Source organism: Phocoena phocoena, chromosome X, assembly GCF_963924675.1.
Source record: "Phocoena phocoena chromosome X, mPhoPho1.1, whole genome shotgun sequence".
NCBI lineage: Eukaryota > Metazoa > Chordata > Mammalia > Artiodactyla > Phocoenidae > Phocoena > Phocoena phocoena.
In genome coordinates, this window is record NC_089240.1 from 60,133,675 (window position 1) to 60,156,562 (window position 22,888).

The 22,888-nt window shown below is 39.7% G+C and overlaps 1 protein-coding gene across 1 annotated transcript in view; it reads right to left on the bottom strand.

Moving 5' to 3' along the window:
• Positions 1-22,888, bottom strand: part of TEX11 (testis expressed 11) — a 338,390-nt gene that overhangs the window by 274,001 nt on the left and 41,501 nt on the right. The gene's annotated exons all lie outside the window — the stretch shown is intronic.

Consider the following 22,888-nt stretch of genomic DNA (forward strand, 5'->3'; position numbering starts at 1 on the left):
GGGGGAAAAATCCCTACATTCACTATGAGTAGAGAGAAGAAAAGATGAGGAATGTAAGAAGCCAGCTTCTCTTTAGTTTTCTCCTCTATCTACTTGCTGAATCTTAAGCTTGACATTTTGCTGAGTAGATACCCTTCTCTAAGGCTTTAATACTAGATTTTGTTAAAGGAGAAAAAAAACTGTAAGCACAAGAACTTTAATAAACCAAATCTCAATTATCTATAGAGATTACAAAATAATATTCCCATCTATACAAATAAATGTTTGATGAATACGTGCTAACTGATTCATTATTCAAGGTGAAGAAAATATTATAAAAGAGATACACTGAGTGACAAACATCAATATCAGAGAAGGATGCTTTCTGTTCTTTAAAGATATAAAACAATACAAGCCTTTAACAGTCAAAGAATCCATAAAGTGTCTATCAATACTCAGATTTTACAAAGGTCCAAAGGTCTTTTCATGTTTTCCTAAAACTTATTGAGGTAGAAGGCAACTATTAAAAAACTTATTCAGGGCTTCCCTGGTGGCGCAGTGGTTGAGAATCTGCCTGCTAATGCAGCGGACACAGGTTCGTGCCCTGGTCTGGGAGGATCCCACAGGCCGCTGAGCAACTAAGCCCGTGAGCCACAACTACTGAGCCTGCGCTCCGCAACAAGAGAGGGCGTGATAGTGAGAGGCCCGCGCACTGCGATGAAGAGTGGCCCCCACTTGCCACAACTAGAGAAAGCCCTCGCACAGAAATGAAGACACAACACAGCCCAAAATAAATTAATTAATTTTAAAAAATCAGAGAGAACATTTCCCGGCTGTGGTCAGAGGAAGTCCTGACTACTGAATAAAGGCACAGAGAGATGCAACATTGGTGCCTTTGAAGATGGGAGAATGAGGCTAAGAGCCAGGGAAGGCAGGGCTTAAAAAAAAAAAAATTATTCAATGAGAAATTGATAAAATACAATTTATTGGTTTTTTCTTGTTAAAAAAGAATATATGACTTTTACAGAGATCTTTAAAAATACAGAATGGGCTTTCCTGGTGGCGCAGTGGTTGAGAGTCCGCCTGCCGATGCAGGGGACACGGGTTCGTGCCCTGGTCCGGGAGGATCCCACATGCCACAGAGCGGCTAGGCCCGTGAGCCATGGCTGCTGAGCCTGCACGTCCGGAGCCTGTGCTCCACAACGGGAAAGGCCACAACAGTGAGAGGCCCGCGTACCGAAAAAAAAAAAAAAAAAAAGAATAAAATCAACTGTAATCTCCAAACTCAGATGATCACTACTGATATACGGGTGTATTTCCTTTCAAAACCATCTAGGTTTATATTTATAGAGTTTGGATCTTGTTTTATTTAATTTCTAAATTTGAATTGTTAAGTAAACAATCTAAAATTAAACATCTTTTCTTTCAATAACAAAAAATATACTGAGATTTTATCACAGAGGAAATAACAGGTCTAATAATTCAAGCTAGTTTTGAAATTTATTCATCTTGTTGGGCCAGAAATCAATATTTCAAACCCAAACAATATAGAATTCCAGTAAGAGAAGTCCTAAGGAAGAGGCAGCATGATGTAATGCTGTAGAAACCTTTGGTGAGCATCATACTTACCAGTGGAGCTTTCTGAAAATCACACGCCCAGGTCCCACCACTTGGAGATTCTGAATCATTAGGTCTGGGATGATGCCCAGCCTATACTGATGTAGTAAAAAGAATATAGGATTTGGATTCCCAGCTTCCCCTCTTCTTTGCTCAGTGAACTTAGGCAAGTCACAACCTCTTTGAGCCTCAATTTCCTTAATCATAAAATAGGGGTAGTAATGTCTACCACACAGGATTGATCTTATGAGGATCAAATGAGACTACAGATATGAAGGCACTTTGTAAACTGTAAGGCAGTATACAAAAATGTTAACATATTTAACAGTCAAAACTACCACCAGTGCCAAGAATTGTAACAAAGGAAGTTATCTTTTCTTGTGTGGTACTCATTGCTTGTAAAATCATATGCTAGCAGGTCTATAAAGTATTATAGCTTATACTAATGGATCAAGGAATCTTAAGTTTCCCTTCCTTAGAAGAGAGAAGAAAAACTCCAAGGCTGGACCTGAACTGCTACTGCAAAGGATTATTGCCATTATGCAAGGAATTAAATGTTAGACAGACTATCACCTAATATGCTGCTAAGTGATGATGACAACACAATCAATCCAAAGACAGTAAACTATGCTGAATGGATCCACTAAAAATTTATGCTAACTTCAACTGGACCTTCACTTTAGCTCAGCAAACAAGAATGTTACAGCTCCTAGTACCATGTCAAGTATATAGTAAATGCTCAGTAAAAATTAAGTTTCCTTCTTTGTTGATTTTCTCAAGTCATTTCCCACCCAGATGTTCCAGCCCTTCTTCGTATTCTTCAAGTGCTCCATAACATACCACAACCTCCTACTGCACCTCTCCCAAAAATTACTTCACCTGCCACCTTGTTAAAAAAACTCATGCGCTCCTCAACATCTAGTTCTTCTTTGCAGTGTAAAATACCTAACTTATGTCCCTTTCCTAACCAGAGAAAATTCACAATCTTCTTAATTTTTCACAGCATAATTAGTTGTTCACCTTTTGTTTTACTGTGGAACTAGAACTTCATTCATATGAAAGCAATTATCCTAGTGTAATATATCTGCTTATACATCTGTATCTTCCACAAAACTTACCTTAAGCTCCTATAAGAGAGGAACCACACGTTAACATGATTTCTTTTTGGCCACACCACTCACGTGGCTTGCGGCAGGGGTCCCTAACCAGGCCACATAGCAGGAGGTGAGCAGCGGGCCACTGAGCGAAGCTTCATCTGTATTTACAGCCACTCCCCATCGCTCACATTACCACCTGAGCTCCACCTCCTGTCAGATCAGCAGCAGCATTAGATTCTCATAGGAGTGTGAATGCTACTGGGAACTGCACATGTGAGGGATCTAGGTTGTGCACTCCTTATGAGAATCCAATGCCTGATGATCTGAGGTGGAGCTGAGGCAGCGATGCCAGAGCTGGGGAGTGGCAACAAATACAGATTATCATTAGCAGAGAGGTTTGACTGCACAGAGACCATAATAAATCAATCGCTTGCAGACTCATATCAAAACCCTATCAGTGAGTGGTGAGTGACAATTAAGCTCCATCTGGTGCCAGGCTTTATAGTGGCAAGTGAATTGATGTACTTCAATTGTACAGTTGCATCTGGTGGCAGGCTTTAAGTCAGGATCCGACACTTATTTTAGTCTGCACATGGCCCACCCATTATTTTATTTACCACTTCCGTCCACGTCTCTTTCCCGCACTGTGCACTTGTCTCAATCACAGTTTCGGTAAGCCCACAAGCTAACCCTAGCCAAAATGAGTAAAAAACAAACGTGCTAGAGAGCTTCTTTGAAAAGGGGAAAGACTCAATGATGAGAAAGCAGAAGACTCTAACACTGACAACAAAAAGAAAGCCGCATTTAAAAGAAAATACCAAGAGTCCTTCTTAAATTATGGGTTCATTGCAATGGGCGATTCACATTCTCCAAGCCCGCTTTGTATAATATGTGGTGACCGGCTAACCAACGAAGCCATGAAACCTTCAAAACTGCTTTGCCAAATGGAGACCAAGCACCCTGCATTAAAAGATAAGCCTTCAGAGTTTTTCAAAAGAAAAAAAACATGAACATGAAGAATAGAAGCAATTATTGAAGGCCACCACTTCATCAAATGTGTCTGCACTGAGAGCATCATTCTCAGTGGCTAACTGCATTGCTAAAGCTAAGAAGCCCTTTACTATTGGTGAAGAGTTGATCCTGCCTGCTGCTAAGGACATCTGTCGTGAACTTTTCAGAGAGGTGGCACGTGTTCCTCTTTTGGCTAGCACCATACTAGACGACTTGATGAAACAGCAGAGGATATTGAGGCACAATTGTTTGAGAGGATTAATGAGTCACCATGGTATGCAATCCAAGTTGATGAGTCTACTGATGTTGACAAGGTAAGAATGCTTGTTTTAGTGTGACATATTTTTCAGGAGGATGTGCATGAGGATATGTTATGTGCACTTTTGTTGCCAACCAACACCACAGATACAGAACTATTCACATCTTTGAATAATTACATATCAGGAAAACTAAATTGGTCATTTCGTGTCGGTATATGCGGACGGAGCAGCTGCCATGACTGGACGGCCGTCTGGTTTCACTACTCGGGTCAAAGAAGTCGCTTCTGAATGTGAGTCTACACACTGTGTCATCCATAGAGAAATGCTGGCTAGCCGAAAAATGTCACCTGAACTTAGCAACATTTTGCAGGATGTGATTAAAATTATCAACCACATTAAAGTATGTGCCCTTAACTCACATCTGTTCACGCAGCTCTGTGAGGAGGTGGACACAGAGCACACACGTATTCTCTTATACACAGAAGTGAGACGGCTTTCTAAAGGTGGATCACTGGCCAGAGTTTCTGAGTTATGAGAGCCGCTTCAGAGATTTCTTTAGAAAAACAGTCACCACTGGCGGCGCATCTCAGTGACACAGAATGGGTCACAAAACTTGCATACTTGTGTGACATATTCAACCTGCTCAATGAACTCAATCTGTCACTTCAGAGGAGAAGGATAACTGTGTTCAAGTCGGCAGATAAAGTGGCTGCATTCAAAGCCAAACTGGAATTATGGGGGTGACAAGTGAACATTGGGATTTTTGACATATTTCAAACATTAGGAGAGATTTTGAAAGAGACTGAGCCAGGGCCTTCTTTCTCCCAGCTGGTAAATGATCACCTATCTCAGCTTTTAAAAGAGTTTGAGCATTACTTCCCAACCACAAAAGACCCCCGAACGGGGAAGGAATGGATCTGCAACCCATTTGTGAATAAGCTAGGTGAATCGACTTTGTCCATGCTAGAAGAGGATCAACTGCTTGAGATCGAAAATGATGGTGGCCTTAAAAGTATGTTTGAGACAACTTCAAATCTCCATACGTTATGGATTAAAGTCAAAGCAGAATAATTCTGAGATTGCCACAAAAGCACTGAAAAGCCTGCTTCCATTTCCAACATCCTATCTTTGTGAAGCAGGGTTTTCTGCAGTGACAGCAACCAAAACGAGATCACGGAGTAGACTGGACATAAGCAACACACTTCCGGTGTCACTGTCTCCCATCACCCCCAGATGTGACAGTCTAGTTGCAGGAAAACAAGCTCAGGGCTCCCACTGATTCTGCATTATGGTGAGTTGTATAATTATTTCATTATATATTACAGTGTAATATAAATAGAAATAAAGTGCACAATAAATGTAATGCACTTGAATCATCCCGAAACTATCCCGTCCCTCCCCGGTCCATGAAAAAATTGTCATTCACGAAACCAGTCCCTGGTGCCAAAAAGGTTGGGGACTGCTGGCTTGCGGGATCTTAGTTCCCTGACCAGGGATTGAAAGCTGGCCACGGCAGTGAAAGCACCGAGGCCTAACCACTGGACCGCCAGGGAATTCCCTGGTCTTTTTATCTCTACTGCACAGAGCATTTACTTATATAGCAAGCACTAAATAAATGTTTATCCCTCTGTACACATATTTGATCAGATTCATTTCCATCTCCTTCTGGTATATGACCCATTAATTACACCTTCCTCTTTATGCAACTCCTCCAATCTTCTTCCTGCCTTTTTATATTCTACCTATAATGTGTTCCTATATATTCTATTTTGAAAATAACGTTCCTTTGACTGTGCCTCTCTCAGCAGCTACAACTCAATTTTTGTTCTCATTGTCAAACATCCTGAGAGAATATGCTATATTAATGATTCTCAAATTTTAGCATAAACAGAATCATATTGAAGCCTTGCTAAACACAGATTGTTGGACCCTACTTCCAACAATTTCTGATTTATTGAGTCTTGGGTGGCACCCAAGAATTTTCATTTCAAACAAGTTCCCAGGTGATATTGATGCTACTGGTCCAGGAACGACACTTTGAGAATCACGGATCTAGACCAATCCTACACCGAAACAGTTCTGATTCTTTTATTATTTTAATAGTTGATTGATTCGTTGATTGATTTTTTGGCTGTGTTGGGTCTTCGTTGCTGTGTGGGGACTTTCTCTAGTTGTGGAGAGCAGGGGCTACTCTTCGTTGTGGTGCACAGGCTTCTCATCACAGTAGCTTCTCTTGTTGCAGAGCACAGGCTCTAGTCACACGCAGGCTTCAGGAGCTGCAGCATATGGGCTCAGTAGCTGCGGCACACAGGCCCTAGAGCACGCAAGCTTCAGTAGTTGCAGTTCATGGGCTCAGTAGTTGAGGCTCATGGACTCTAGAGCGCAGGCTCAGCAGCTGTGGTGCACAGGCTTAGTTGCTCCGTGGCATGTGGGATCTTCCTGGACCAGGGCTTGAACCTGTGTCCCCTACACTGGTAGGCGGATTCTTAACCAGTGCACCACCAGGGAAGTCCCAGTTCTGATTCTTTTTGGTCTCAGGGCCCTATAACTCTTAAAAATTATTGAGGACTTTGGGCATCCCTAGTGGCACAGTGGTTGAGAATCTGCCTGCTAATGCAGGTGACATGGGTTCGAGCCCTGGTCTGGGAGGATCCCACACGCCGCGGAGCAACTAGGCCCCATGAGCCACAACTACTGAGCCTGCCCGTCTGCAGCCTGTGCTCCGCAACAAGAGAGGCCGCGATAGTGAGAGGCCCGCGCACCGCAATGAAGAGTGGCCCCCACTTGCCACAGCTAGAGAAAGCCCTCACACAGAATCGAAGACCCAACACAGCAAAAATTAATTAATTAATTAATAAACTCCTACCCCCAACATCTTCTTTATTTTTATTTTATTTATTTCTTTTTTGCGGTACGCGGGCCTCTCACTGTTGTGGCCTCTCCTGTTGCGGAGCACAGGCTCGGACGCGCAGGCTCGGCGGCCATGGCTCATGGGCCTAGACGCTCTGCGGCATGTGGGATCTTCCCGGACCGGGGCACGAACCCGTGTCCCCTGCATCAGCAGGTGGACTCTCAATCACTGCGCCACCAGGGAAGCCCCCCACATCTTCTTTAAAAAAATAAATTATTGAGGACTCAAAGAGATTTTGTCTATCTACCTTAAAGCTATCAATATTTACCATATTATAAATTAAAACTGAAATTTTAAAAAATATTTATTCCTTGAAAAATGAGGTTGAATGTTAATATAAATAACACATCCTTGTGAAAACTATATTTTCCAAAAGTAAAAAAATTAGCAGAAAAGTACCATTGTACTACATTTTTACAAATCTGTAAATGGTTTAATAGAACACCTGGATTCTCATATCTGATTCTGCATTATACCTACTATAATATTGTTTTGATTGAAGTATATGAAGAAAATCCATTCTTACAAATACATGTAGTTACAAAATAGTCTTTTCAGATAATTGAAGCTAAATTCTTCTTTGATACAACACCAAAACTAAGCAAGTGGCAGCTTCTTAAAGGTTAGTTGCAGTGTGAATTCTGGAACCATACAAATGAACTTTTCATGAATGAACTTTTACATTAAAACCCATGGATCTATCTTACACTTTGTCTCCATCTTTTACCCATGCATGATTTTGTAACAATATGAACTGGTAATTTGGAAAATATTGGTTAACTGAGTTATGTAGCTATACCAAGTTTGACACATTCCATTATAACATGTCCCAAAAAATCATATTCACCCTCACCACTCTTATTCAACATAATATTGAAAGTCCCAGCCAGCACAATAGGCTAGAAAAGGAAATAAAGGAAATACAGATTGGAAAGGAATAAAACTGCCCCTATCTGCGGATGACATGATAGTCTACACAGCCAATTCCAAGAAATTTACCAAAAAATTCTAGAACTAATAAGTGAATTCAGCAAAGAGATAAGATGTAAGATCGGGCTTCCCTGGTGGCACAGTGGTTAAGAATTCACCTGCCAATGCAAGGGACACGGGTTTGAGCCCTGGTCCGGGAAGATCCCACATGACGTGGAGCAACTAAGCCCGTGCACCACAACTACTGAAGCCCACACGCCTAGAGCCTGTGCTCCACAACAAGAGAAGCCACCACAATGAGAAGCCCACACACCGCAACGAAAGAGTAGCCCCCGCTCGCCGCTGCAAGTAGAGAAAGCCCACTACCCAACGCAGCCAAAAAAAAGATGCAAGATCGACATATGAAAATCAATTTTAGAAGAATCACTCCTAGAATGGTGACTTAAAGATCTCTGAAACTCCACTCCTCCAGGAAAGCAATAAGGACTTGAGCAAACATTGTCAAAATTAACTTTTTCAGAACTCTGGAAATTTAAATAGAGTTTGCAACAATCTTAAGAGATGTTTACTCAAGAAAACCAGCTGATTTTTCTTGAATAAAAGAACTTGGTAAGGGCAACAAATATGTAGTATTTTAAATTGCTCATTTTATCCCCCTCTCCAGCCCTGCAAAAGTCTTGAAAACCAGCAGATTGGGAACCACATTAGCTTAGGAGGCAATGAAAAGACAGAATGAGTTTGGAGGAGCCAAAAAAGCCCCATCCCCAGAGAATCATCACTAATTGACCAGTCTGGCAGCTCCATGGAAAAGCCCCATTCATAGGTCTTTTGTTTTGAGATATAATTCATATACCATAAAATTCAATTTTAAAGTGCACAATGAAAATTGCATTTTAAAACCACTGAAGTGGTTTTTAGTATATTCACAAGGTTGTGCAACCATCACCACTATCTATTTCCAGAACATTTTCATCATCCCCAAATAAAACCCTGTACCCATTAGTAACCACTACCCATCACCTTTTTATTCCAGCCCCTGGCAACCAATAAGCTACTTTCTATCTCTATGGATTTGCTTATTCTGGAAATTTAATATACACAGAGTCATGTAATACAATACATGGCCTTTTATATCTAGCTTCTTTCACCTAGCAAAGTGTTCTCAAAGTTCATCCATATTGTATCATGGATTAAATATTCCATTATATGGGTATGCTACATTTTGTTCATCCATTCATCAACTGATTGACATTTCAGATGTTTCCGTTTTGTTTTGTTTTAATTTTTTATATCATACATATTTCTCATTGAAGTATACCTGATTTATAATATTATATTACTTTAGGTGTACAGCATAGTGATTCAGTATTTTTACCAATTATATTCTTTAAAGCTATTACAAGATAATGGCTATAATTCCCTGTGCTATACAATATATCCTTGTTGCTTATCTAACTTATACACAGTAATTTCTATCTCTTAATCCCATACCCTTAAATTGTCCCTCCCCCCTTTCCCTCTCCAGTTGTTTCCTTTTTAAAGCTATTATGAACAATGCTGCTATAAATATTTGTGTTACAAGCATTTGTATGAACATATGTTTTCAATTCTCTTGTGCATATACCTAGCAGTAGAATTGCTAAGTCATATGGAAGCTTTGTGTTTAGCTTTTTGAGAACTTCCAAACTGCTTTCGACAGTAGCTGCACCATGTTACATTCCCACCAGCAGTGTATGAAGATTTCAATTTCTCCATATCTTCACCAACACTTCTTATTTTCCACTTTTGTATTTATACATATCTCAGTGTCTGCAAAGTGGCATCTCATTGTGGTTTTCATCTGCATTTCTCTAATGACTAATAATGTTGAGCATCTTTTCATGTGCTTATTGCCCATTTGTCTTCACTGGAGAAATGCCTACTCAAGTGTTTTGCCCATTTTAAATTTGAATTATTTGTACTTCTATTGTTGAGTTCCAAGAACTCTTTATGTATTCTAGATGCTAGATAATTACCAGTTATATGACATGCAAATATTTTCCCCCATTCTGTAGCAGCCCACTAACTTCACAGTGTCTTTTGATGAAAAAGTTTAAAATTTTATGACTTCCCTGGTGGCGCAGTGGTTAAGAATCTGCCTACCAATGCAGGGGACACAGGTTTGAGCCCTGGTCTGGGAAGATCCCACATGCCGTGGAGCAACTAAGCCCGTGTGCCACAACTACTGAGCCTGCACTCTAGAACCGCGAGCCACAATTACTAAGCCCGCATGCCTAGAGCCCGTGCTCCGCAACAAGAGAAGTCAGCGCAATGAGAAGCACGTGCACTGCAACAAAGAGTAGCCCCCACTCACCACAGCTAGAGAAAGCCTGCACGCAGCAATGAAGACCCAAAACAGCCAAACATAAATAAATAAATAAATTTATTTTTATAAAAGAAAGTTTAAAATTTTGGTGAAGTCCAATTTAGCGATTTTTTCTTTGCTTGTGCTTGAGGTGTCATATCCAAGAAATCATTGCCTTACCTAAGGTCACAAAGATTTATACCTATGTTTTATTCTAAGAGTTTTATATTTTCAACACTTACTTTTAGATATTTGACCATAAATATGGGGCTATATTTCTGGACTCTCAGTTCTTTTCAATTGATCTATATGTCTGTCTTCACGCCAGCAGCACACTATCTTGATACTATAGTTTTGCAGCAAGTTTTGAAATTAACAAATGTGAGTCCTCCGGGCTTCCCTGGTAGCGGCAGTGGTTGAGAGTCTGCCTGCTGATGCAGGGGACACGGGTCGTGCCCCAGTCCAGGAAGATCCCACATGCCGCAGAGCGGCTAGGCCCGTGAGCCATGGCTGCTGAGCCTGCACATCCAGAGCCTGTGCTCCGCAATGGGAGAGGCCACAACAGTGAGAGGCTCGCGTACCACACACACACAAAAAAAATGTGAGTCCTCCAAATTTGTTCTTTTTCAAGATCGTTTTGCCTGTTTTAGGTCTCATGAGTGCTGATATGAATTTTAAGATAAGGGTATCAATATGTGCAAATAACAAGGAAGCTGGAATTTTTGATAGGGATTGAATTCAATCCGTAGATAAATTTGGGGGAATATTGCCATATTAACAATATTAAGCCTTCCAATCCATGAATATAGAATATTTTTCCATTTATTTTGATCTTCTTAACTTCTTTCAATAAAATTTTATGGCTTTCTTTCACTTCTTTTGTTAAATTTATTCATGAGTACAATCCCTAAATAAAATTCTCTATTCTCAAATGACATGATCCTATACAGAGAATATCCCTAGAAATCGACACAAAAAAACTAGAAGAACTAGTAAAGAAGTTCAGCCAGGTTACAGGGTTCAATAAACAAAAATCAGTTGTATTTCTATTCACTAACAATGAGTAATCCAAAAATGAAATTAAAAAATCAATTCCACTTAAATTAAAACAAAAAATTAAAAATTAGAAATAAATTTAACAAAACAACTGTAAGACTTATACACTAAAAACTACAAAACACTGTTGAAAGAAATTAAAGAAGGCCTAAATAAACAGACAGATATCCCATGTTCACAGATCAGAAGACTTAATAGTCTTAAGATGGCAATGCTCCACAAATTGAGCCAAAGATTCAATGTAATTCCCATCAAAATTCTAGCTGGCTTTTTCTGCAGACACTGATATGCTGATCTTAAGATTCATCTAAAAATTTAAGGGACCCACAACAAGCAAAACCATTTTGAAAAACAAGAACAAAGTCATAAGGCTCACACTCACTATTTCAAAACTTACTACAAAGCTACCACAGTCGAGACTATGGTATTGGCATAAGGAGAGACATATAAATCAACATAATAAAACTAACAGTCCAGAAAGAAATGCTTAAATTTAGGGTCAACTGATTTTTGAAAAGGCTGCAAAGACAATTCAATGAGGAAAGAACAGTCTCTTTTAAACAACGGTGCTAGGACTGAATACCCAATACAAAAGAATGAAACTGAATACCTACCTCATGTCATATGAAAAATTGACTCAAAGTAGATCAAAGGCTTAAATATAAAGCTAAAAGCTATAAAATTCTTAGACTAAAATACAGGAGTAAATCTTCATGATCCTGGATTAGGCAATGGTTTCTCAGATATGACAACTAAAGCACAAGCAACAAATGAAAATAAGAGATGTCAATTCTCCCCAAATTGATATATAGGCTGAACATAATTCCAATGAAAATTACTGCAAAAACTCTGTGTAAATGTGGACAAGATTATTCTAAAATTTATATGTAAAGAAAACGGAATTAGAATAGCTAAAATAATTCTGAAAAATAATAATAAAGTGGAAAGAATGACTACACATTTTCAAGACTTTATAGCTATAGTAACCAAGACAGTGTGGTACTGAAAGAAGGATACACCCATGGATCAAAAGGAAAGAATAGAGATCGCAGAAAGAGATCCATCCACACAAGTATGGCCAACTGATATTTAACAAATGAGCAAAAGCAATTCAATGGTGGAGGGATAGTCTTTTCAACTACAGGTGCTGGAGCAATTGGATATCCATAAACAAAAAAGGAACCTCAACCGAAACCTCACACCTTACACAAAAAATAACTCAAAATCAATCACAGATTTAAACGTAAAAGGTAAAGCTATAAAATTTTTAGAAGAAAATACAGGGAAAAATCTTTCAGATCTAAGGCTTCGTGAAGAGTTTTGAGACAGAATACCAAAAGCATAATCCATAATAGAAAAAAATTAATTGCACTTCATCAAAATTACTTTTGTTCTGCAACCCGATTAAAAGACTGATCAGACAAGCTACAGACTAAGTGACAATATTTACAAACACATATTAGACAAAGGACTCAAACCTAGAATACGTAATTCTCAAAATTCGCAGTAAAATATCAAATAATCTAATGACAAAATGGCCAAGAGACATGAAGAGACATCTCACCTGAGAGTATATACAAATGGCGGGACTTCCCTGGTAGTACAGTGGTTAAGAATCCGCCTGCCAATGGAGGGGACATGGGTTCGAGCCCTGGTCCGAGAAGATCCCACATGCGGCGGAGCAACTAAGCCCGTGCACCACAATTACTGGGCCTACACTCTAGAGCCCATGAGCCACAACTACTGAGCCACAACTACTGAAACCCGTGTGCCTAGAGCCTGGGCTCCCCAACAAGAAAAGCCACCACAATGAGAAGCCCACACACCACAATGAAGAGTAGTCTCCGCTCGCCGCAACTAGAGAAAGCCTGCGCACAGCAACGAAGACCCAAAGCAGCCAAAAATAAATAAACAACTAAACTTTTTAAAAAACAGACTATACAAACGGCAAATAAGTACATAAAAAAATTCAACATCATTAGCCATTAGTGAAAGGCAAACTGAAAGCGATGAGATATCACTACACGTCTAATAGAACAGCTAAAATAAGTCACAATACCAAATGCTGGCATGGATGCAGAGAATGGGATCTCTAATATATTGCTGGTGGGAATTAAAATATCACAGCCACTCTAAAAAACAGTTTGGGAGTCTCTTTAAAAATAAATAGGTAGGGGCTTCCCTGGTGGCGCAGTGGTTAAGAATCTGCCTGACAATGCAAGGGACATGCGAGCTCTGGCCTGGGAAGATCCCACATGGCGCGGAGCAACTAAGCCCGTGCGCTACAACTACTGAGCCTGAGCTCTAGAGCCCGCAAGCCACAACTACTGAGCCCATGTGCCACAACTACTGAAGCCTGCGCACCTAGAGCCCATGCTCCACAACGAGAGGCCACAATAATATGAAGCCCACGCACCACAACGAAGAGCAGCCCCCACTCACCACAACTAAAGAAAGCCTGTGCACAGCAACAAAGTCCCAACACAGCCATAAATAAATAAATAAATAAATAAATAAATAAATAGGTAGAGGGGAGCTTCAAGATGGCAAAAGAGTAAGACGTGGAGATCACCTTCTTCCCCACAAATACCTCAGAAATACATCTGCAAGTGGAACAACTCCTACAGAACACCTACTGAACACTGGCAGAAGACCTCAGACCTCCCAAAAGGCAAGAAACTCCCCACGTACCTGGGTAGGCCAAAACAAAAAAGAAAAAACAGAGACAAAACAATAGGGACGGGAGCCGCAACAGTGGGAGGGAACTGTGAAGGAGGAAAGGTTTCCACACACTAGGAAGCCAAGTCGCAGGCAGAGACTGCAAATGGCGGAGGGGGGAGCTTAAGAGCCATGGAGGAGAGTGCAGCAACAGGGCTGCAGAGGGCAAAGCGGAGAGATTCCCACACAGATGATCGGTGCCAACCAGCACGTACCAGCCCAAGACGCTTCTCTGTTCACTCGCCAGGACAAGCAGGGGCTGGGAGCTGAGGCTCCAGCTTCGGAGGACAGATCCCAGGGACAGGACTAGGATTGGCTGCGTGAACACAGCCAGAAGGGGGCTAGTGTGCCACAGCTAGCCAGGATGGAGTCCGGGAAAAAGTCTGGAGCTGCCAAAGACGCAAGAGACTTTTTCTTGCCTCTTGGTTTCCTGGTGCGTGAGGAGAGGGGATTAAGAGCGAGACGCTCAGGCTGCTTCTGCAGCCACCAAGAAGCCTGTATGCTAGCACAAGTCACTATCCACACCGCCCTTCCCAGGAGCATGTGCAGCCCGCCACTGCCAGGGTCCCGTGATGCACGGAAAACGTCCCCGGGAGAACATACAGCGCACCTCAGGCTGATGCTACGTCACGCCGACCTCTGCCGCCGCAGGCCCGCCCCGCATCCGCACCCCTCCCTCCCCCTGGCCTAAGTAAGCCAGACCCCTGAATTAGCTGCTTCTTTAACCCCGTCCTGTCTAAGTAAGAACAGACTCCCTCAGGCAACCTACACACAGAGGCAGGGCCAAATCCAAAGCTGACCCGAGGAGCTGTGTGAACAAAGAAGAGAAAGGGAAATTTCTCCCAGCAGCCTCAGGAGCAACGGATTAAATGTTCACAACCAACTTGATATACCCTGCATCTGTGGAATACCTGGATACACTACGAATCATCCCAAATTGAGGAGGTGGACTTTGGGAGCAACGATATGGTTTTTTTTCTCCCTTTTTCTCTTTTTGTCAGTGTGTATGCGTACGCTTCTGTGTGTGATTTGGTCTGTATAGCTTTGCTTTTACCATTTGTCCTACGGTTCTGTCTGTCCGTTTTTTGGGGGGGTTTTTTTAGTATACTTTACAGACCTTGTTATCATTGGTCAACTTATTTTTTCGTATGGATCTTCTCTTCTTTCTTTCTTTCTAATTACTTTAAAAGAACTTTTTAATAACTATATTTTGTTTTTTAATAACATTTTTATTTTATTATATTTTATTTTATCTTTTTCTTTCTTTCCTTCTTTTTTCCTCCCTTTTATTCTGAGCCATTTGGATGACAGGATCTTGCTGATCCAGCCAGGGGTCAGGGCTGTGCCTCTGAGGTGAGACACCCAAGTTCCGGAGACTGGTCCACAAGAGACCTCCCAGCTCCACATAATATCAAACGGCGAAAATCTCCCAGAGATCTCCATCTCAACGCCAAGACCCAGCTCCACTCAACGAACAGCAAGCTACAGTGCTTGATGCCCTATGTCAAACAACTAGAAAGACAGGAACACAACCCCACCCAGTAGCAGAGAGGCTGCCTAAAATCATAGTAAGGTCACAGACACCCCAAAACACACCAGCAGACGTGGACCTGCCATCAGAAAGACAATATCCAGTGTCATCCACCAGAACACAGGCACTAGTCCCCGCCACCAGGAAGCCTACAAAATCCACGGAACCAACCTTAGCCACTGGGGACAGACACCAAAAACAATGGGAACTACGAACCTGCAGCCTGCGAAAAGGAGACCCCAAACAGAGTAAGTTAAGCAAAATGAGAATACAGAGAAACACACAGCAGATGAAGGAGCAAGGCAGAAACCCATCAGAACAAACAAAGGAAGAGGAAATAGGCAGTCGACCTGAAAAAGAATTCAGAATACTGATAGTAAATACAATCCAAAATCTTGAAAAGAGAATGGAGAAAATACAAGAAACCTTTAACAAGGACCTAGATGAACTAAACGGCAAACAAACAATCATGAACAACACTATAAATGAAATTTAAAATTCTCTGGAAGGAATCAAAAGCAGAATAACTGAGGAAGAAGAAAACATAAGTGACCTGGAAAATAAAACCGTGGAAATAACTACTGCAGAGCAGAATAAAGAAAAAAAAATGAAAAGAATTGAGGACAGTCTCAGAGAGCTCTGGGACAATATTAAACTTACCAACATTCGAATTACACGGGTCCCAGAAGAAGAAGAGAAAAAGAAAGGGACTGAGAAAACATGTGAAGAGATCAGAGTTTAAAACTTCCCTAATATGGGAAAGGAAATAGTTAATCAACTTCAGGAAGCACACAGACTGCCATACAGGAAAAATCCAGGGAGAAACACACCAAGAAACATATGAATCAAACTATCAAAAATTAAATACAAAGAAAAAATATTAAAAGGAGCAAGGGAAAAACAACAAATAACACACAAGGGAATCCCCATAAGGTTATTAACAGCTGATCTTTCAGAAGAAACTCTGCAATCCAGAAGGGAGGGGTAGGACATATTTAAAGTGATGAAAGGGGAAAACCTACAACCAAGATTACTCTACCCAGCAAGGATCTCATTCAGATTTGATGAAGAAACGAAAACCTTTAGAGACAAGCAGAAGCAAAGAGAATTCAGCACCACCAAACCAGCTATACAACAAATATTTGCTAAAGGAACTTCTCTAGGCAGGAAACAGAAGAGAAGGAAAAGATCTACAATAACAAACCCAAAACAATTAAGAAAATGGTAACAGTAACATACTTATCAATAACTACCTCAAATGTAAATGGTTTAAATGCTCCAACCAAAAGACACAGACTTGCTGAATAGATACAAAAACAACACCAATATATATGCTGTCTACAAGAGACCCACTTCAGACCTAGGGACACATAAAGACTGAAAGTGAAGGGATGGAAAAAGATATTCCATGCAAAGGGAAATCAAAAGAAAGCTGGAGTAGCAATTCTCATATCAGACAAAACAGACTTTAAAACAAAGCTATTACAAGAGACAAAGAAGGACACTACATAATGATCAAGGGAACAATCCAAGAAGAAGATATAACAATTGTAAATATTTGTGCACCCAACATAGGAGCACCTTCATACATAAGGCAAATACTAACAGCCATAAAACAGGAAATCAACAGTAACACCATCATAGTAGCGGACATTAACACCCCACTTTCACCAATGGACAGATCATCCAAAATGAAAATAAATAAGGAAACACAAGCTTTAAATGATACATTAAACAAGATGGACTTAATTGATATTTATAGGACATTCCATGTGAAAACAACAGAATACACTTTCTTCTCAAGTGCTCATGGAACATTCTCCAGGATACATCATATCCTGGGTCACAAATGAAGCCTTGGTAAATTTAAGAAAATTGAATTCGAATCAAGTATCTTTTCTGACCACAACACTATGAGACTAGATATCAATTAGAGGGAAAAATCTGTAAAAAATACAAACACATGGAGGCTAAACAATATACTACTTAATAACCAAGGGATCACTGAGGAAATCAAGAAATACCTAGAAGCAAATGACAATGAAAACATGACGACCCAAAACCTATGGGATGCAACAAAAGCAGTTCTAAGAGGGAAGTTTATAGCAATACAATCCTACCTTAAGAAACAAGAAACATCTCAAATAAACAACCAAACCTTACACCTAAAGCAATTAGAGAAAGGAGAACAAAAACACCCCAAAGTTAGCAGAAGGAAAGAAATCATAAAGATCAGATCAGAATTAAATGAAAAAGAAATGAAGTAAACGATAGCAGAGATCAATAAAACTAAAAGCTGGTTCTTTGAGAAGATAAACAAAATTGATAAACCATTAGCCAGACTCATCAAGAAAAAAAGGAAGACGACTCAAATCAATAGAATTAGAAATGAAAAAGGAGAAGTAACAACTGACCCTGCAGAAATACAAAGGATCATGAGAGATTACCACAAGCAACTATATGCCAATAAAATGGACAACCTGCAAGAAATGGACAAATTCTTAGAAATACACAACCTTGCGTGACTGAACCAGGAAGAAATAGAAAATATGAACAGACCAATCACAAGCACTGAAATTGAAACTGTGATTAAAAATCTTCCAACAAACAAAAGCCCAGGACCAGATGGCTTCACAGACGAATTCTATCAAACATTTACAAAAAAGCTAACACCTAACTTTCCCAAACTCCTCCAAACTACAGCAGAGGGAGGAACACACCCAAACTCATTCTACGAGGCCACCATCACCCTGATACCAAAACCAGACAAAGATGTCACAAAAAAAGAAAACTACAAACCAATATCACTAATGAACATATATGCAAAAATATTCAATAAAATACAAGCAAACGGAATCCAACAGCACGTTAGAAGGATCATAATCAACTGGGGTTTATCCCAGGTATGCAAGGATTCTTCAGTATATGCAAATCAATCAATGTGATACACCATATTAACAAACTGAACTATAAAAACCATAAAACTGGAAAAGTGGACAGCTACATGTAAAAGAATGAAAGTAGAACACTCCCTAACACCATACACAAAAATAAACTCAAAACGGATTAAAGACCTAAATATAAGGCCAGACAGTATCAAACTCTTAGAGGAAAACATAGGCAGAACACTCTATGACATAAATCACAGCAAGATCCTTTTTGACCCACCTCCTAGAGAAATGGAAATAAAAACAAAAATAAACAAATGGGACCTAATGAAACTTCAAAGCTTCTGCACAGCAAAGAAAACCATAAACAAGACCAAAAGACAACCCTCAGAATGGGAGAAAATATGTGCAAACGAAGCAACTGAAAAAGGGTTAATCTCCAAAATTTACAAGCAGCTCATGCAGCTCAGTATCACAAAAACCAAACAACCCAATCCAAAAATGGGCAAAAGACCTAAACAGACATTTCTCCAAAGATGATATACAGATTGAAAACAAACATATAAAGAATGCTCAACATCATTAATCATTAGAGAAATGCAACTCAAAACTACAATGCAATATCATCTCACACTAGTCAGAATGGCCATCATCAAAATATCTACAAACAATAAAGGCTGGAGAGGGTGTGGAGAAAAGGGAACCCCCTTGCACTGTTGGTGGGAATGTAAGTTGTTGATATAGCCACTATGGAGAACAGTATGGATGTTCCTTAAAAAACTAAAAATAGAACTACCATACGACCCAGCAATCCCACTACTGGGCATATACCCTGAGTAAGAAAACTATAATTCAAAAAGAGGCATGTACCACAATGTTCACTGAAGCTCTAATTACAGGACTCAGGACATGGAAGCAACCTAAGTGTCCATCAACAGATGAATGGATAAAGAAGATGTGGCACATATATACAATGGAATATTACTCAGCCATAAAAAGAAACGAAATTGAGTTATTTGTAGTGAGGAGGATGGACCTAGAATCTGTCATACAGAGTGAAGTAAGTCAGAAAGAGAAAAACAAATACCGTATGCTAACACATATATATGGAATCAAAAAAAAATGTTCATGAAGAACCTAGGGGCAAAATCGAATAAACACGAAGACCTACTAGAGAATGGACTTGAGGACACGTGGAGGAGGAAGGGTAAGCTGGGTCAAAGTGAGAGAGTGGTAGTGTATATATGGACATATATACACTACCAAATGTAAAATAGATAGCTAGTGGGAAACAGTGGCATAGCACAGGGAGATCAGCTCGGCGCTTTGTGACCAGCTAAAGGGTGGGATAGGGAGAGTGGGAGGGAGGGAGACACAAGGGGAAAGAGATATGGCGATATATGTATATGTATAACTGTTTCACTTTGTTATAAAGCAGAAACTAACACACCATTGTAAAGCAATTATACTCCAATAAAAATGTTAAAACAAATTTAAAAGAAAAAGAAAGAGAAAAAGATACTACTATGTATAAAATAAGCTACAAGGATGTATCGTGTAACACAGGAATATAGCCAATATTTTATAATAACTGTAACTGGAGTATAACCTTAAAAACTGTCAATCATTATATTGTACACATGTAACATATAATACTGTACATCAAGTATATGTCAATAAAAAATTATATAAAGCACTCAGGTTTTTTTCTCACGTGAACTGCTATCAAGCCAAATGTACCAGTGACACAGTGTTTTACATAGGGAGTTGGTTTCTTAAATATTGAAATTTTATAGGCTTGAGGAGTTTAAGTAACAGCCCAAGGTCATACAGCAAGTTCATGTAATAGTTGAGATATAAGACCAAGACCTGCTGGACTTCATATCAGTTTTTTATAGTAGTTGCATTAAAGTAGCCCACAAAGGATATTAACATTACAAGGCAAGACAAAATTACCACAAGGGGTTCTCTTTTTAAATGGTCAACCTACGTTGTAGGGTAGGGAGCACTAGACTAAAAGTCAGAAAATCTTGGTTCTGGTCTTAGATCTGCAACTAACTCACACCTTCTCTCTGAACCTCAGTTTCATCATTTAAAAAATAAGAAGGAATTAAACGAAACCTAAATAAATGGGTAGATATCTCATATTCATGGATCAGAATACTTAACATTATTAAGATAGCAATACTCCTCAAATTGATCCAGATTGAACGCTATTCCTATCAGGATCCCAGCTGATTTGTTGCAATAATTGAGAGGCATATCCTAAAATTCATATGGGAATGCAAGAGACCCAGAAGAGCTGAATAACCTTGAAAAATAACAAAGCTAGGAAACTCACACTTCCTGATTTCAAAACTGACTACATAGCCACTGTAATCAAGACAGTGTGGCACTGGTAAAAGGACAAACATATAGATCAATGGAAGAGAATCAGGAGTCCAGAAATAAACCCTCACATTTAGGATCAATTAATGTTTTTTTTTAAACACAAAGTCTTTTATTGAGAAGCTGCACAAATTAACTCCAAATTACTGCCACAGAGAAGAGGAGGCTTCAAGGCACAAAACTTGTTGCTGCACTCCATCTTACTTTACTGTAGTGTCTTCACTCAAGTACTAGAAGCTAAAAGCCATCCCTTTTACAGTATTACATCTTTTCATCTCTGCTCTTGCCCCCTGTAGTTTCATTAAAAGACAATGAACGTTTTAAGGTAGTCAAATGGAAAATATAAAATTGCACCATTTTAACAAAGCTTAAAGTATTTCCATTCTCAAGCATGAGAAGAATTCAAAATAACACACTTGGTATTTTATTACACTCCATTCCCTGTGTCATTTCCTCATCAAAAGGCTCTTGGTTGGAACAGCCTCTGGAATCGGAAAGGCGGTGCAATCCCAGACTGATAAATAGAGGTAAATTTTTTTAAAACAATGGCCAAATTAGATCAATTTGATTTGTTCTCTAGATCATTAAACTTGATTTTTAGTTTCAAAAATAACATTATTGTAACTCTCTAGTCCTCCTATGTTTAGTCGACACAGATCTAAAAATTATAGCCTTTTGGGGGGCTTTTTCTTTTTAAATTCTTTATTGGAGCATAATTGCTTTACAATGGTGTGTTACTTTCTGCTTTATAACAAAATGATTCAGCTATACATATATATTCCCATATCTCGTCCCTCTTGCGCTTCCCTCCCACCCTCCCTATCCCACCCCTCTAGGTGATCACAAAGCACTGAGCTGATCTCCCTGTGCCATGTGGCTGCTTCCCATTAGCTATCTATTTTACATTTTGTACTGTATATATGTCCATGCCACTCTCTCACTTCCTCCCAGCTTACCGTTTCCCCTCCCTGTGTCCTAAGTCCATTCCCTATGTCTGCATCTTTATTCTTGCCCTGGCCCTAGGTTCTTCAGTCCTCTTTTTTTTTTTTAGATTCCATATATATGTGTAAGCATACGGTATTTGGTTTTCCTCTTTCTGACTTACTTCACTCTGTATGACACACTCTACGTCCACCCACCTCACTACAAATAACTCAGTTTTCTTTCTTTTTATGGCTGAGTAATATTCCACTGTATGTATCTGGCTGAATAATATTCCACTGTATATATCTGCCACATCCTCTTTATCCATTCATCTGTTGACTGACACTTAGGTTGCTTCAATGTCCCGGCTATTGTAAATAGAGCTGCAATGAACACTGTGGTACATGACATTTTCTGAATTACGGTTTTCTCAGTGTATATGCCCAGTAGTGGGATTGCACGGCTGTAGTTTTAAGGAAGCTCCATACTGTCCTCCATAGCGGCTGTTATCAATTTACATTCCCACCAACAGTGCAAGAGGGATCCCTTCTCTCCACACCCTGTCCAGCATTTACTGTCTCTAGATTTTTTGATGCTGGTATTCTGAGTGGTGTGAGGTGATACCTCAGTGTAGTTTTTGATTTGCATTTCTCTAATGATTAGTGATGTTCAGCATCCTTTCACGTGTCTGATGGAAATCTGTATATCTTCTTTGAAGAAATGTCTATTTACGTCTTCTGCTCATTTTTGGATTGGGTTGTTTGTTTTTTTGATATTGAGCTGCATGAGCTGCTTGTAAATTTTGGAGATTAATCCTTTCTCAGTTGCTTCGCTTGCAAATATTTTCTCCCATTCTGAGTTGTCTTTTCGTCTTGTTTATGGTTTCCTTTGCTGTGCAAAAGCTTTTAAGTTTCATTAGGTACCCTTTGTTTATTTTTGTTTTTATTTCCATTTCTCAAGGAGGTGGGCCAGAAAGGATCTTGCTGTGATTTATGTCAGAGTGTTCTGCCTATGTTTTCCTCTAAGAGTTTGATAGTGTGTGGCCTTACATTTAGGTCTTTGATCCATTTTGAGTTGATTTTTGTGCGTGGTGTTGGGGAGTATTCTAATTTCATTCCTTTATATGTAGCTGTCCAGTTTTTCGAGCACCACTTATTAAAGAGGCTGTCTTTTCTCCATTGTATATTCTTGCCTCCTTTATCAAAAATAAGGTGACCATATGTGCGTGTGTTTA